The sequence below is a fragment of the Callionymus lyra genome, unplaced genomic scaffold (assembly GCF_982586985.1).
Source record: "Callionymus lyra unplaced genomic scaffold, fCalLyr1.hap1.1 HAP1_SCAFFOLD_63, whole genome shotgun sequence".
Taxonomy (NCBI): domain Eukaryota; kingdom Metazoa; phylum Chordata; class Actinopteri; order Syngnathiformes; family Callionymidae; genus Callionymus; species Callionymus lyra.
Genome location: NW_028258571.1, coordinates 50,001 through 63,824, shown reverse-complemented (window position 1 = coordinate 63,824; position 13,824 = coordinate 50,001). Strand labels below are relative to the sequence as shown.

The 13,824-nt window shown below is 59.6% G+C and overlaps 1 non-coding gene across 1 annotated transcript; it reads left to right on the top strand.

The window, feature by feature from the left end:
• Positions 1 to 5,311: 5,311 nt before the first annotated feature.
• On the top strand, positions 5,312 to 5,430 carry LOC148058610 (5S ribosomal RNA). Its single transcript, XR_015709671.1, has one exon. It is a non-coding gene; the product is annotated as a 5S ribosomal RNA (ribosomal RNA).
• Positions 5,431 to 13,824: the final 8,394 nt, after the last annotated feature.

Genomic DNA, 13,824 nt, shown 5'->3' with positions numbered 1-13,824 from the left:
TTTTTTTTTGCCATTATTTGTGGGTAGAAAAGTGAGAAAAGTGACCTAAAATAGAACCGGGACTAGGCGGCAGTTCCCCCCACCAGGCGGCGGCATTTGGGGCATTATTTGTGGGTAAGAAAGTGAGAAAAGTGACCTAAAATAGAACCGGGACTAGGCGGCAGTTCCCCCCACCAGGCGGCGGCATTTGGGGCATTATTTGTGGGTCAGAAAGTGAGAAAAGTGACCTAAAATAGAACCGGGACTAGGCGGCAGTTCCCCCCACCAGGCGGCGGCATTTGGGGCATTATTTGTGGGTCAGAAAGTGAGAAAAGTGACCTAAAATAGAACCGGGACTAGGCGGCAGTTCCCCCCACCAGGCGGCGGCATTTGGGGCATTATTTGTGGGTCAGAAAGTGAGAAAAGTGACCTAAAATAGAACCGGGACTAGGCGGCAGTTCCCCCCACCAGGCGGCGGCATTTGGGGCATTATTTGTGGGTCAGAAAGTGAGAAAAGTGACCTAAAATAGAACCGGGACTAGGCGGCAGTTCCCCCCACCAGGCGGCGGCATTTGGGGCATTATTTGTGGGTCAGAAAGTGAGAAAAGTGACCTAAAATAGAACCGGGACTAGGCGGCAGTTCCCCCCACCAGGCGGCGGCATTTGGGGCATTATTTGTGGGTCAGAAAGTGAGAAAAGTGACCTAAAATAGAACCGGGACTAGGCGGCAGTTCCCCCCACCAGGCGGCGGCATTTGGGGCATTATTTGTGGGTCAGAAAGTGAGAAAAGTGACCTAAAATAGAACCGGGACTAGGCGGCAGTTCCCCCCACCAGGCGGCGGCATTTGGGGCATTATTTGTGGGTCAGAAAGTGAGAAAAGTGACCTAAAATAGAACCGGGACTAGGCGGCAGTTCCCCCCACCAGGCGGCGGCATTTGGGGCATTATTTGTGGGTCAGAAAGTGAGAAAAGTGACCTAAAATAGAACCGGGACTAGGCGGCAGTTCCCCCCACCAGGCGGCGGCATTTGGGGCATTATTTGTGGGTCAGAAAGTGAGAAAAGTGACCTAAAATAGAACCGGGACTAGGCGGCAGTTCCCCCCACCAGGCGGCGGCATTTGGGGCATTATTTGTGGGTCAGAAAGTGAGAAAAGTGACCTAAAATAGAACCGGGACTAGGCGGCAGTTCCCCCACCAGGTGGCGGCATTTGGGGACCCGTAGTGTGGGCAGAAAACTCACCAAAGTGACTTAAAATAGAACCGGTGCAGGCGGCATGTTCCCCCACCAGATGGCGGCATTTGGGGACCCGTAGTGTGGGCAGAAAACTCACCAAAGTGACTTAAAATAGAACCGGTGCAGGCGGCATGTTCCCCCACCAGATGGCGGCATTTGGGGACCCGTAGTGTGGGTAGAAAACTCACCAAAGTGACTTAAAATAGAACCGGTGCAGGCGGCATGTTCCCCCACCAGATGGCGGCATTTGGGGACCCGTAGTGTGGGTAGAAAACTCACCAAAGTGACTTAAAATAGAACCGGTGCAGGCGGCATGTTCCCCCACCAGATGGCGGCATTTGGGGAGCCGTAGTGTGGGCAGAAAACTCACCAAAGTGACTTAAAATAGAACCGGTGCAGGCGGCATGTTCCCCCACCAGATGGCGGCATTTGGGGAGCCGTAGTGTGGGCAGAAAACTCACCAAAGTGACTTAAAATAGAACCGGTGCAGGCGGCATGTTCCCCCACCAGATGGCGGCATTTGGGGACCCGTAGTGTGGGCAGAAAACTCACCAAAGTGACTTAAAATAGAACCGGTGCAGGCGGCATGTTCCCCCACCAGATGGCGGCATTTGGGGAGCCGTAGTGTGGGCAGAAAACGCACCAAAGTGACTTAAAATAGAACCGGTGCAGGCGGCATGTTCCCCCACCAGATGGCGGCATTTGGGGACCCGTAGTGTGGGCAGAAAACTCACCAAAGTGACTTAAAATAGAACCGGTGCAGGCGGCATGTTCCCCCACCAGATGGCGGCATTTGGGGACCTGCAGTGTGGGTAGAAAACTCACCAAAGTGTCCTAAAATAGAACCGGGACCAGGGGGCCTCTTCCCCCACCAGGTGGCGGGCTTGGGGGGCTTGGTTTCCGGGTAGAAAACTCACCAAAGTGTCCTAAAATAGAACCGGGACCAGGGGGCATGCTCCCCCACCAGGCGGCGGGCTTGGGGGGCTTGGTTTGCGGGTAGAAAACTCACCAAAGTGTCCTAAAATAGAACCAGGACCAGGGGGCATGTTCCCCCACCAGGCGGCGGGCTTGGGGGGCTTGGTTTGCGGGTAGAAAACTCACCAAAGTGTCCTAAAATAGAACCGGGACCAGGGGGCCTCTTCCCCCACCAGGCGGCGGGCTTGGGGGGCTTGGTTTGCGGGTAGAAAACTCACCAAAGGGCCTGGGGAGCCTCCTCCTGCGGGGATGGAGAACCAGGGGGCCTGGGGAGCCTCCTCCTGCGGGCATGGAGAACCAGGGGGCCTGGGGAGCCTCCTCCTGCGGGGATGGGGAACCAGGGGGCCTGGGGAGCCTCCTCCTGCGGGGATGGAGAACCAGGGGGCCTGGGGAGCCTCCTCCTGCGGGCATGGAGAACCAGGGGGCCTGGGGAGCCTCCTCCTGCGGGGATGGAGAACCAGGGCGCCTGGGGAGCCTCCTCCTGCGGGGATGGGGAACCAGGGGGCCTGGGGAGCCTCCTCCTGCGGGGATGGGGAACCAGGGGGCCTGGGGAGCCTCCTCCTGCGGGGATGGAGAACCAGGGGGCCTGGGGAGCCTCCTCCTGCGGTCATGGAGAACCAGGGGGCCTGGGGAGCCTCCTCCTGCGGGCATGGAGAACCAGGGGCCTGGGGAGCCTCCTCCTGCGGGGATGGAGAACCAGGGGGCCTGGGGAGCCTCCTCCTGCGGGCATGGAGAACCAGGGGGCCTGGGGAGCCTCCTCCTGCGGGCATGGAGAACCAGGGGGCCTGGGGAGCCTCCTCCTGCGGGGATGGGGAACCAGGGGCCTGGGGAGCCTCCTCCTGCGGGGATGGAGAACCAAGGGGCCTGGGGAGCCTCCTCCTGCGGGCATGGAGAACATGGGGGCCTGGGGAGCCTCCTCCTGCGGGGATGGAGAACCAGGGGGCCTGGGGAGCCTCCTCCTGCGGGCATGGAGAACCAGGGGGCCTGGGGAGCCTCCTCCTGCGGGGATGGGGAACCAGGGGGCCTGGGGAGCCTCCTCCTGCGGGGATGGAGAACCAGGGGGCCTGGGGAGCCTCCTCCTGCGGGCATGGAGAACCAGGGGGCCTGGGGAGCCTCCTCCTGCGGGGATGGAGAACCAGGGCGCCTGGGGAGCCTCCTCCTGCGGGGATGGAGAACCAGGGGCCTGGGGAGCCTCCTCCTGCGGGGATGGGGAACCAAGGGGCCTGGGGAGCCTCCTCCTGCGGGCATGGAGAACATGGGGGCCTGGGGAGCCTCCTCCTGCGGGGATGGAGAACCAGGGGGCCTGGGGAGCCTCCTCCTGCGGGGATGGGGAACCAGGGGGCCTGGGGAGCCTCCTCCTGCGGGGATGGAGAACCAGGGGGCCTGGGGAGCCTCCTCCTGCGGGCATGGAGAACCAGGGGGCCTGGGGAGCCTCCTCCTGCGGGGATGGAGAACCAGGGCGCCTGGGGAGCCTCCTCCTGCGGGGATGGGGAACCAGGGGGCCTGGGGAGCCTCCTCCTGCGGGGATGGGGAACCAGGGGGCCTGGGGAGCCTCCTCCTGCGGGGATGGAGAACCAGGGGGCCTGGGGAGCCTCCTCCTGCGGTCATGGAGAACCAGGGGGCCTGGGGAGCCTCCTCCTGCGGGCATGGAGAACCAGGGGCCTGGGGAGCCTCCTCCTGCGGGGATGGAGAACCAGGGGGCCTGGGGAGCCTCCTCCTGCGGGCATGGAGAACCAGGGGGCCTGGGGAGCCTCCTCCTGCGGGCATGGAGAACCAGGGGGCCTGGGGAGCCTCCTCCTGCGGGGATGGGGAACCAGGGGCCTGGGGAGCCTCCTCCTGCGGGGATGGAGAACCAAGGGGCCTGGGGAGCCTCCTCCTGCGGGCATGGAGAACATGGGGGCCTGGGGAGCCTCCTCCTGCGGGGATGGAGAACCAGGGGGCCTGGGGAGCCTCCTCCTGCGGGCATGGAGAACCAGGGGGCCTGGGGAGCCTCCTCCTGCGGGGATGGGGAACCAGGGGGCCTGGGGAGCCTCCTCCTGCGGGGATGGAGAACCAGGGGGCCTGGGGAGCCTCCTCCTGCGGGCATGGAGAACCAGGGGGCCTGGGGAGCCTCCTCCTGCGGGGATGGAGAACCAGGGCGCCTGGGGAGCCTCCTCCTGCGGGGATGGAGAACCAGGGGCCTGGGGAGCCTCCTCCTGCGGGGATGGAGAACCAAGGGGCCTGGGGAGCCTCCTCCTGCGGGCATGGAGAACATGGGGGCCTGGGGAGCCTCCTCCTGCGGGGATGGAGAACCAGGGGGCCTGGGGAGCCTCCTCCTGCGGGGATGGGGAACCAGGGGGCCTGGGGAGCCTCCTCCTGCGGTGATGGGGAACCATGGGGCCTGGGGAGCCTCCTCCTGCGGGGATGGAGAACCAGGGGGCCTGGGGAGCCTCCTCCTGCGGGGATGGAGAACCAGGGCGCCTGGGGAGCCTACTCCTGCGGGGATGGAGAACCAAGGGGCCTGGGGAGCCTCCTCCTGCGGGCATGGAGAACATGGGGGCCTGGGGAGCCTCCTCCTGCGGGGATGGAGAACCAGGGGGCCTGGGGAGCCTCCTCCTGCGGGGATGGAGAACCAGGGGGCCTGGGGAGCCTCCTCCTGCGGGCATGGAGAACCAGGGGGCCTGGGGAGCCTCCTCCTGCGGGGATGGGGAACCAGGGGCCTGGGGAGCCTCCTCCTGCGGGCATGGAGAACCAGGGGGCCTGGGGAGCCTCCTCCTGCGGGGATGGGGAACCAGGGGGCCTGGGGAGCCTCCTCCTGCACCAGGGGGCCTGGGGAGCCTCCTCCTGCGGGGATGGGGAACCAGGGGGCCTGGGGAGCCTCCTCCTGCGGTGATGGGGAACCATGGGGCCTGGGGAGCCTCCTCCTGCGGGGATGGGGAACCAGGGGGCCTGGGGAGCCTCCTCCTGCGGGGATGGGGAACCAGGGGCCTGGGGAGCCTCCTCCTGCACCAGGGGGCCTGGGGAGCCTCCTCCTGCGGGGATGGGGAACCAGGGGGCCTGGGGAGCCTCCTCCTGCGGGGATGGGGAACCAGGGGCCTGGGGAACATTTTCAACACTTTGGGGCATTTCACAAGCGCTTCCCTCGCTTACGGCCACACCACCCTGAATGAGCCCGATCTCGTCTGATCTCGGAAGCCAAGCAGGGTCGGGCCCAGTTAGTACTTGGATGGGAGACCGCCTGGGAATACTGGGTGCTGTAAGCATTTTTTTTTGCCATTATTTGTGGGTAGAAAAGTGAGAAAAGTGACCTAAAATAGAACCGGGACTAGGCGGCAGTTCCCCCCACCAGGCGGCGGCATTTGGGGCATTATTTGTGGGTCAGAAAGTGAGAAAAGTGACCTAAAATAGAACCGGGACTAGGCGGCAGTTCCCCCCACCAGGCGGCGGCATTTGGGGCATTATTTGTGGGTCAGAAAGTGAGAAAAGTGACCTAAAATAGAACCGGGACTAGGCGGCAGTTCCCCCCACCAGGCGGCGGCATTTGGGGCATTATTTGTGGGTCAGAAAGTGAGAAAAGTGACCTAAAATAGAACCGGGACTAGGCGGCAGTTCCCCCCACCAGGCGGCGGCATTTGGGGCATTATTTGTGGGTCAGAAAGTGAGAAAAGTGACCTAAAATAGAACCGGGACTAGGCGGCAGTTCCCCCCACCAGGCGGCGGCATTTGGGGCATTATTTGTGGGTCAGAAAGTGAGAAAAGTGACCTAAAATAGAACCGGGACTAGGCGGCAGTTCCCCCCACCAGGCGGCGGCATTTGGGGCATTATTTGTGGGTCAGAAAGTGAGAAAAGTGACCTAAAATAGAACCGGGACTAGGCGGCAGTTCCCCCCACCAGGCGGCGGCATTTGGGGCATTATTTGTGGGTCAGAAAGTGAGAAAAGTGACCTAAAATAGAACCGGGACTAGGCGGCAGTTCCCCCCACCAGGCGGCGGCATTTGGGGCATTATTTGTGGGTCAGAAAGTGAGAAAAGTGACCTAAAATAGAACCGGGACTAGGCGGCAGTTCCCCCCACCAGGCGGCGGCATTTGGGGCATTATTTGTGGGTCAGAAAGTGAGAAAAGTGACCTAAAATAGAACCGGGACTAGGCGGCAGTTCCCCCCACCAGGCGGCGGCATTTGGGGCATTATTTGTGGGTCAGAAAGTGAGAAAAGTGACCTAAAATAGAACCGGGACTAGGCGGCAGTTCCCCCCACCAGGCGGCGGCATTTGGGGCATTATTTGTGGGTCAGAAAGTGAGAAAAGTGACCTAAAATAGAACCGGGACTAGGCGGCAGTTCCCCCCACCAGGCGGCGGCATTTGGGGCATTATTTGTGGGTCAGAAAGTGAGAAAAGTGACCTAAAATAGAACCGGGACTAGGCGGCAGTTCCCCCACCAGGTGGCGGCATTTGGGGACCCGTAGTGTGGGCAGAAAACTCACCAAAGTGACTTAAAATAGAACCGGTGCAGGCGGCATGTTCCCCCACCAGATGGCGGCATTTGGGGACCCGTAGTGTGGGCAGAAAACTCACCAAAGTGACTTAAAATAGAACCGGTGCAGGCGGCATGTTCCCCCACCAGATGGCGGCATTTGGGGACCCGTAGTGTGGGTAGAAAACTCACCAAAGTGACTTAAAATAGAACCGGTGCAGGCGGCATGTTCCCCCACCAGATGGCGGCATTTGGGGAGCCGTAGTGTGGGCAGAAAACTCACCAAAGTGACTTAAAATAGAACCGGTGCAGGCGGCATGTTCCCCCACCAGATGGCGGCATTTGGGGAGCCGTAGTGTGGGCAGAAAACTCACCAAAGTGACTTAAAATAGAACCGGTGCAGGCGGCATGTTCCCCCACCAGATGGCGGCATTTGGGGAGCCGTAGTGTGGGCAGAAAACTCACCAAAGTGACTTAAAATAGAACCGGTGCAGGCGGCATGTTCCCCCACCAGATGGCGGCATTTGGGGACCCGTAGTGTGGGCAGAAAACTCACCAAAGTGACTTAAAATAGAACCGGTGCAGGCGGCATGTTCCCCCACCAGATGGCGGCATTTGGGGAGCCGTAGTGTGGGCAGAAAACGCACCAAAGTGACTTAAAATAGAACCGGTGCAGGCGGCATGTTCCCCCACCAGATGGCGGCATTTGGGGACCCGTAGTGTGGGCAGAAAACTCACCAAAGTGACTTAAAATAGAACCGGTGCAGGCGGCATGTTCCCCCACCAGATGGCGGCATTTGGGGACCTGCAGTGTGGGTAGAAAACTCACCAAAGTGTCCTAAAATAGAACCGGGACCAGGGGGCCTCTTCCCCCACCAGGTGGCGGGCTTGGGGGGCTTGGTTTCCGGGTAGAAAACTCACCAAAGTGTCCTAAAATAGAACCGGGACCAGGGGGCATGCTCCCCCACCAGGCGGCGGGCTTGGGGGGCTTGGTTTGCGGGTAGAAAACTCACCAAAGTGTCCTAAAATAGAACCAGGACCAGGGGGCATGTTCCCCCACCAGGCGGCGGGCTTGGGGGGCTTGGTTTGCGGGTAGAAAACTCACCAAAGTGTCCTAAAATAGAACCGGGACCAGGGGGCCTCTTCCCCCACCAGGCGGCGGGCTTGGGGGGCTTGGTTTGCGGGTAGAAAACTCACCAAAGTGACCTAAAATAGAACCGGGCTAGGCGGCATGTTCCCCCACCAGGCGGCGGGCTTGGGGGGCTTGGTTTGCGGGTAGAAAACTCACCAAAGTGTCCTAAAATAGAACCGGGACCAGGGGGCATGTTCCCCCACCAGGCGGCGGGCTTGGGGGGCTTGGTTTGCGGGTAGAAAACTCACCAAAGTGTCCTAAAATAGAACCGGGACCAGGGGGCATCTTCCCCCACCAGGCGGCGGGCTTGGGGGGCTTGGTTTGCGGGTAGAAAACTCACCAAAGTGTCCTAAAATAGAACCGGGACCAGGGGGCATCTTCCCCCACCAGGCGGCGGGCTTGGGGGGCTTGGTTTGCGGGTAGAAAACTCACCAAAGTGTCCTAAAATAGAACCGGGACCAGGGGGCCTCTTCCCCCACCAGGCGGCGGGCTTGGGGGGCTTGGTTTGCGGGTAGAAAACTCACCAAAGTGACCTAAAATAGAACCGGGCCAGGCGGCATGCTCCCCCACCAGGCGGCGGGCTTGGGGGGCTTGGTTTGCGGGTAGAAAACTCACCAAAGTATCGGCAAAATAGAACCAGGGAAGGGGGGGATGTCGGTCACAAGGTGCCCGAGTCAGAGAACCAGGAAAACGGACATAAATCCAGAAAACCTCGGTGTCTGACTGCTCCTCAAAAAGTGGTCTTTTTGATGTCACGAGCGCAACCACCTAGAGGTTAATGGGGAGGGATGGTGTGAGCGCAAACGGATTTTTCCTAAGTGTGACTGCTCCTCAAAAAGTGGTCTTTTTGATGTCACGAGCGCAACCACCTAGAGGTTAATGGGGAGGGATGGTGTGAGCGCAAACGGATTTTTCCTAAGTGTGACTGCTCCTCAAAAAGTGGTCTTTTTGATGTCACGAGCGCAACCACCTAGAGGTTAATAGGGAGCGAGTACAACAGGGGAGGGAGTGAATGGGCTCGGACTGTGGCCGAGCCTGGTGCCTCAAAATCGGACAAGGTTGGACTGGAAGCCCGCTGAGAACTCTGGTTCTTTTGCCAGACGAAACGAATTTTTTCCGAGTGTGACTGCTCTGCAAAAAGTGGTCTTTTTGATGTCACGAGCGCAACCACCTAGAGGTTAATGGGGAGGGAGTGGAAAAAACGACAAAGTGTTGAGCTCCGGACCGGGATGGCGGGCGACTCGAGCGGTCATGCCCGACTTTGAGACACTTTGTCGCGGTCATGCGAGCGACCTCCACTGCTCCCCGGAGGTGCCCCGGACCGGGTTGGCGGGTGACTCGAGCGGTCCTGCCCGACTTTGAGACCCTTTGTCGCGGTCATGCGGGCGTCCTCCGCCGGTCCCCGGAGGTGCCCCGGACCGGGTTGGCGGGTGACTCGAGCGGTCATGCCCGACTTTGAGACACTTTGTCGCGGTCATGCGGGCGACCTCCGCCGGTCCCTGGAGGTGCCCCGGACCGGGTTGGCGGGTGACTCGAGCGGTCGTGCCCGACTTTGAGACACTTTGTCGCGGTCATGCGGGCGTCCTCCGCCGGTCCCTGGAGGTGCCCCGGACCGGGTTGGCGGGTGACTCGAGCGGTCGTGCCCGACTTTGAGACACTTTGTCGCGGTCATGCGGGCGTCCTCCGCCGGTCCCTGGAGGTGCCCCGGACCGGGTTGGCGGGTGACTCGAGCAGTCATGCCCGACTTTGAGACACTTTGTCGCGGTCATGCGGGCGTCCTCCGCCGGTCCCTGGAGGTGCCCCGGACCGGGTTGGCGGGTGACTCGAGCGGTCATGCCCGACTTTGAGACACTTTGTCGCGGTCATGCGGGCGTCCTCCGCCGGTCCCTGGAGGTGCCCCGGACCGGGTTGGCGGGTGACTCGAGCGGTCGTGCCCGACTTTGAGACACTTTGTCGCGGTCATGCGGGCGTCCTCCGCCGGTCCCTGGAGGTGCCCCGGACCGGGTTGGCGGGTGACTCGAGCGGTTGTGCCCGACTTTGAGACACTTTGTCGCGGTCATGCGGGCCTCCTCCGCCGGTCCCTGGAGGTGCCCCGGACCGGGTTGGCGGGTGACTCGAACGGTCATGACCGACTTTGAGACACTTTGTCGCGGTCATGCGGGCGTCCTCCGCCGGTCCCTGGAGGTGCCCCGGACCGGGTTGGCGGGTGACTCGAGCGGTCGTGCCCGACTTTGAGACACTTTGTCGCGGTCATGCGGGCGTCCTCCGCCGGTCCCTGGAGGTGCCCCGGACCGGGTTGGCGGGTGACTCGAGCGGTCCTGCCCGACTTTGAGACACTTTGTCGCGGTCATGCGGGCGTCCTCCGCCGGTCCCTGGAGGTGCCCCGGACCGGGTTGGCGGGTGACTCGAGCGGTCGTGCCCGACTTTGAGACACTTTGTCGCGGTCATGCGGGCGTCCTCCGCCGGTCCCTGGAGGTGCCCCGGACCGGGTTGGCGGGTGACTCGAGCGGTCGTGCCCGACTTTGAGACACTTTGTCGCGGTCATGCGGGCGTCCTCCGCCGGTCCCTGGAGGTGCCCCGGACCGGGTTGGCGGGTGACTCGAGCGGTCGTGCCCGACTTTGAGACACTTTGTCGCGGTCATGCGGGCGTCCTCCGCCGGTCCCTGGAGGTGCCCCGGACCGGGTTGGCGGGTGACTCGAGCGGTCATGCCCGACTTTGAGACACTTTGCCGCGGTCATGCGGGCGACCTCCGCCGGTCCCTGGAGGTGCCCCGGACCGGGTTGGCGGGTGACTCGAGCGGTCGTGCCCGACTTTGAGACACTTTGCCGCGGTCATGCGGGCGACCTCCGCCGGTCCCTGGATGGCGGGCTCCAGTGAGGTCGGCGGGGGAAGGCTCGGGCTGAGGCCGACTTCGGTGCCTCAAAGTCGGACAAGGTTGGATTGGAAGTCCGCTGTGTTGAGGACCAGTGGCATTCGGCGGTGGAACGCTCAGAACTTGGCCGACATCGGTGCCTCAACGTCGGACAAGGTTGGAGTGGATGACCGCTGATAACTCTGGTTCTTTTGCCAGACGAAAGAAATTTTTCCCGAGTGTGACTGCTCTGAAAAAAGTGGTCTTTTTGATGTCACGAGCGCAACCACCTAGAGGTTAATAGGGAGGCACCATAACAGGAGAGGGAGTGAAAAGGCTCGGACGGTGGCCGAGCCTGGTGCCTCAAAATCGGACAAGGTTGGAGTGGATGACCGCTGAAAACTCTGGTTCTTTTGCCAGACGAAAGAAATTTTTCCCGAGTGTGACTGCTCTGCAAAAAGTGGTCTTTTTGATGTCACGAGCGCAACCACCTAGAGGTTAATAGGGAGGCACCATAACAGGAGAGGGAGTGAAAAGGCTCGGAGGGTGGCCGAGCCTGGTGCCTCAAAATCGGACAAGGTTGGAGTGGATGACCGCTGAAAACTCTGGTTCTTTTGCCAGACGAAAGAAATTTTTTCCGAGTGTGACTGCTCTGCAAAAAGTGGTATTTTTGATGTCACGAGCGCAACCACCTAGAGGTTAATAGGGAGGCACCATAACAGGAGAGGGAGTGAAAAGGCTCGGAGGGTGGCCGAGCCTGGTGCCTCAAAATCGGACAAGGTTGGAGTGGATGACCGCTGAAAACTCTGGTTCTTTTGCCAGACGAAAGAAATTTTTCCCGAGTGTGACTGCTCTGAAAAAAGTGGTCTTTTTGATGTCACGAGCGCAACCACCTAGAGGTTAATAGGGAGGCACCATAACAGGAGAGGGAGTGAAAAGGCTCGGAGGGTGGCCGAGCCTGGTGCCTCAAAATCGGACAAGGTTGGAGTGGATGACCGCTGAACACTCTGGTTCTTTTGCCAGACGAAAGAAATTTTTTCCGAGTGTGACTGCTCTGCAAAAAGTGGTCTTTTTGATGTCACGAGCGCAACCACCTAGAGGTTAATAGGGAGGCACCATAACAGGAGAGGGAGTGAAAAGGCTCGGACGGTGGCCGAGCCTGGTGCCTCAAAATCGGACAAGGTTGGAGTGGATGACCGCTGAAAACTCTGGTTCTTTTGCCAGACGAAAGAAATTTTTTCCGAGTGTGACTGCTCTGCAAAAAGTGGTCTTTTTGATGTCACGAGCGCAACCACCTAGAGGTTAATAGGGAGGCACCATAACAGGAGAGGGAGTGAAAAGGCTCGGAGGGTGGCCGAGCCTGGTGCCTCAAAGTCGGACAAGGTTGGAGTGGATGACCGCTGAGAACTCTGGTTCTTTTGCCTGACGAAAGAAATTTTTTCCGAGTGTGACTGCTCTGCAAAAAGTGGTCTTTTTGATGTCACGAGCGCAACCACCTAGAGGTTAATAGGGAGGCACCATAACAGGAGAGGGAGTGAAAAGGCTCGGAGGGTGGCCGAGCCTGGTGCCTCAAAATCGGACAAGGTTGGAGTGGATGACCGCTGAAAACTCTGGTTCTTTTGCCTGACGAAAGAAATTTTTTCCGAGTGTGACTGCTCTGCAAAAAGTGGTCTTTTTGATGTCACGAGCGCAACCACCTAGAGGTTAATAGGGAGGCACCATAACAGGAGAGGGAGTGAAAAGGCTCGGAGGGTGGCCGAGCCTGGTGCCTCAAAGTCGGACAAGGTTGGAGTGGATGGCCGCGGAGAACTCTGGTTCTTTTGCCTGACGAAAGAAATTTTTTCCGAGTGTGACTGCTCCTCAAAAAGTGGTCTTTTTGATGTCACGAGCGCAACCACCTAGAGGTTAATAGGGAGGCACCATAACAGGAGAGGGAGTGAAAAGGCTCGGAGGGTGGCCGAGCCTGGTGCCTCAAAATCGGACAAGGTTGGAGTGGATGGCCGCGGAGAACTCTGGTTCTTTTGCCTGACGAAAGAAATTTTTTCCGAGTGTGACTGCTCTGCAAAAAGTGGTCTTTTTGATGTCACGAGCGCAACCACCTAGAGGTTAATAGGGAGGCACCATAACAGGAGAGGGAAGGAAAAGGCTCGGAGGGTGGCCGAGCCTGGTGCCTCAAAGTCGGACAAGGTTGGAGTGGATGGCCGCGGAGAACTCTGGTTCTTTTGCCTGACGAAAGAAATTTTTTCCGAGTGTGACTGCTCCTCAAAAAGTGGTCTTTTTGATGTCACGAGCGCAACCACCTAGAGGTTAATAGGGAGGCACCATAACAGGAGAGGGAAGGAAAAGGCTCGGAGGGTGGCCGAGCCTGGTGCCTCAAAGTCGGACAAGGTTGGAGTGGATGGCCGCGGAGAACTCTGGTTCTTTTGCCTGACGAAAGAAATTTTTTCCGAGTGTGACTGCTCTTCAAAAAGTGGTCTTTTTGATGTCACGAGCGCAACCACCTAGAGGTTAATAGGGAGGCACCATAACAGGAGAGGGAAGGAAAAGGCTCGGAGGGTGGCCGAGCCTGGTGCCTCAAAGTCGGACAAGGTTGGAGTGGATGGCCGCGGAGAACTCTGGTTCTTTTGCCTGACGAAAGAAATTTTTTCCGAGTGTGACTGCTCCTCAAAAAGTGGTCTTTTTGATGTCACGAGCGCAACCACCTAGAGGTTAATAGGGAGGCACCATAACAGGAGAGGGAAGGAAAAGGCTCGGAGGGTGGCCGAGCCTGGTGCCTCAAAGTCGGACAAGGTTGGAGTGGATGGCCGCGGAGAACTCTGGTTCTTTTGCCAGACGAAAGAAATTTTTTCCGAGTGTGACTGCTCTGCAAAAAGTGGTCTTTTTGATGTCACGAGCGCAACCACCTAGAGGTTAATAGGGAGGCACCATAACAGGAGAGGGAGTGAAAAGGCTCGGAGGGTGGCCGAGCCTGGTGCCTCAAAGTCGGACAAGGTTGGAGTGGATGACCGCTGAAAACTCTGGTTCTTTTGCCAGACGAAAGAAATTTTTTCCGAGTGTGACTGCTCTGCAAAAAGTGGTCTTTTTGATGTCACGAGCGCAACCACCTAGAGGTTAATAGGGAGGCACCATAACAGGAGAGGGAGTGAAAAGGCTCGGAGGGTGGCCGAGCCTGGTGCCTCAAAATCGGACAAGGTTGGAGTG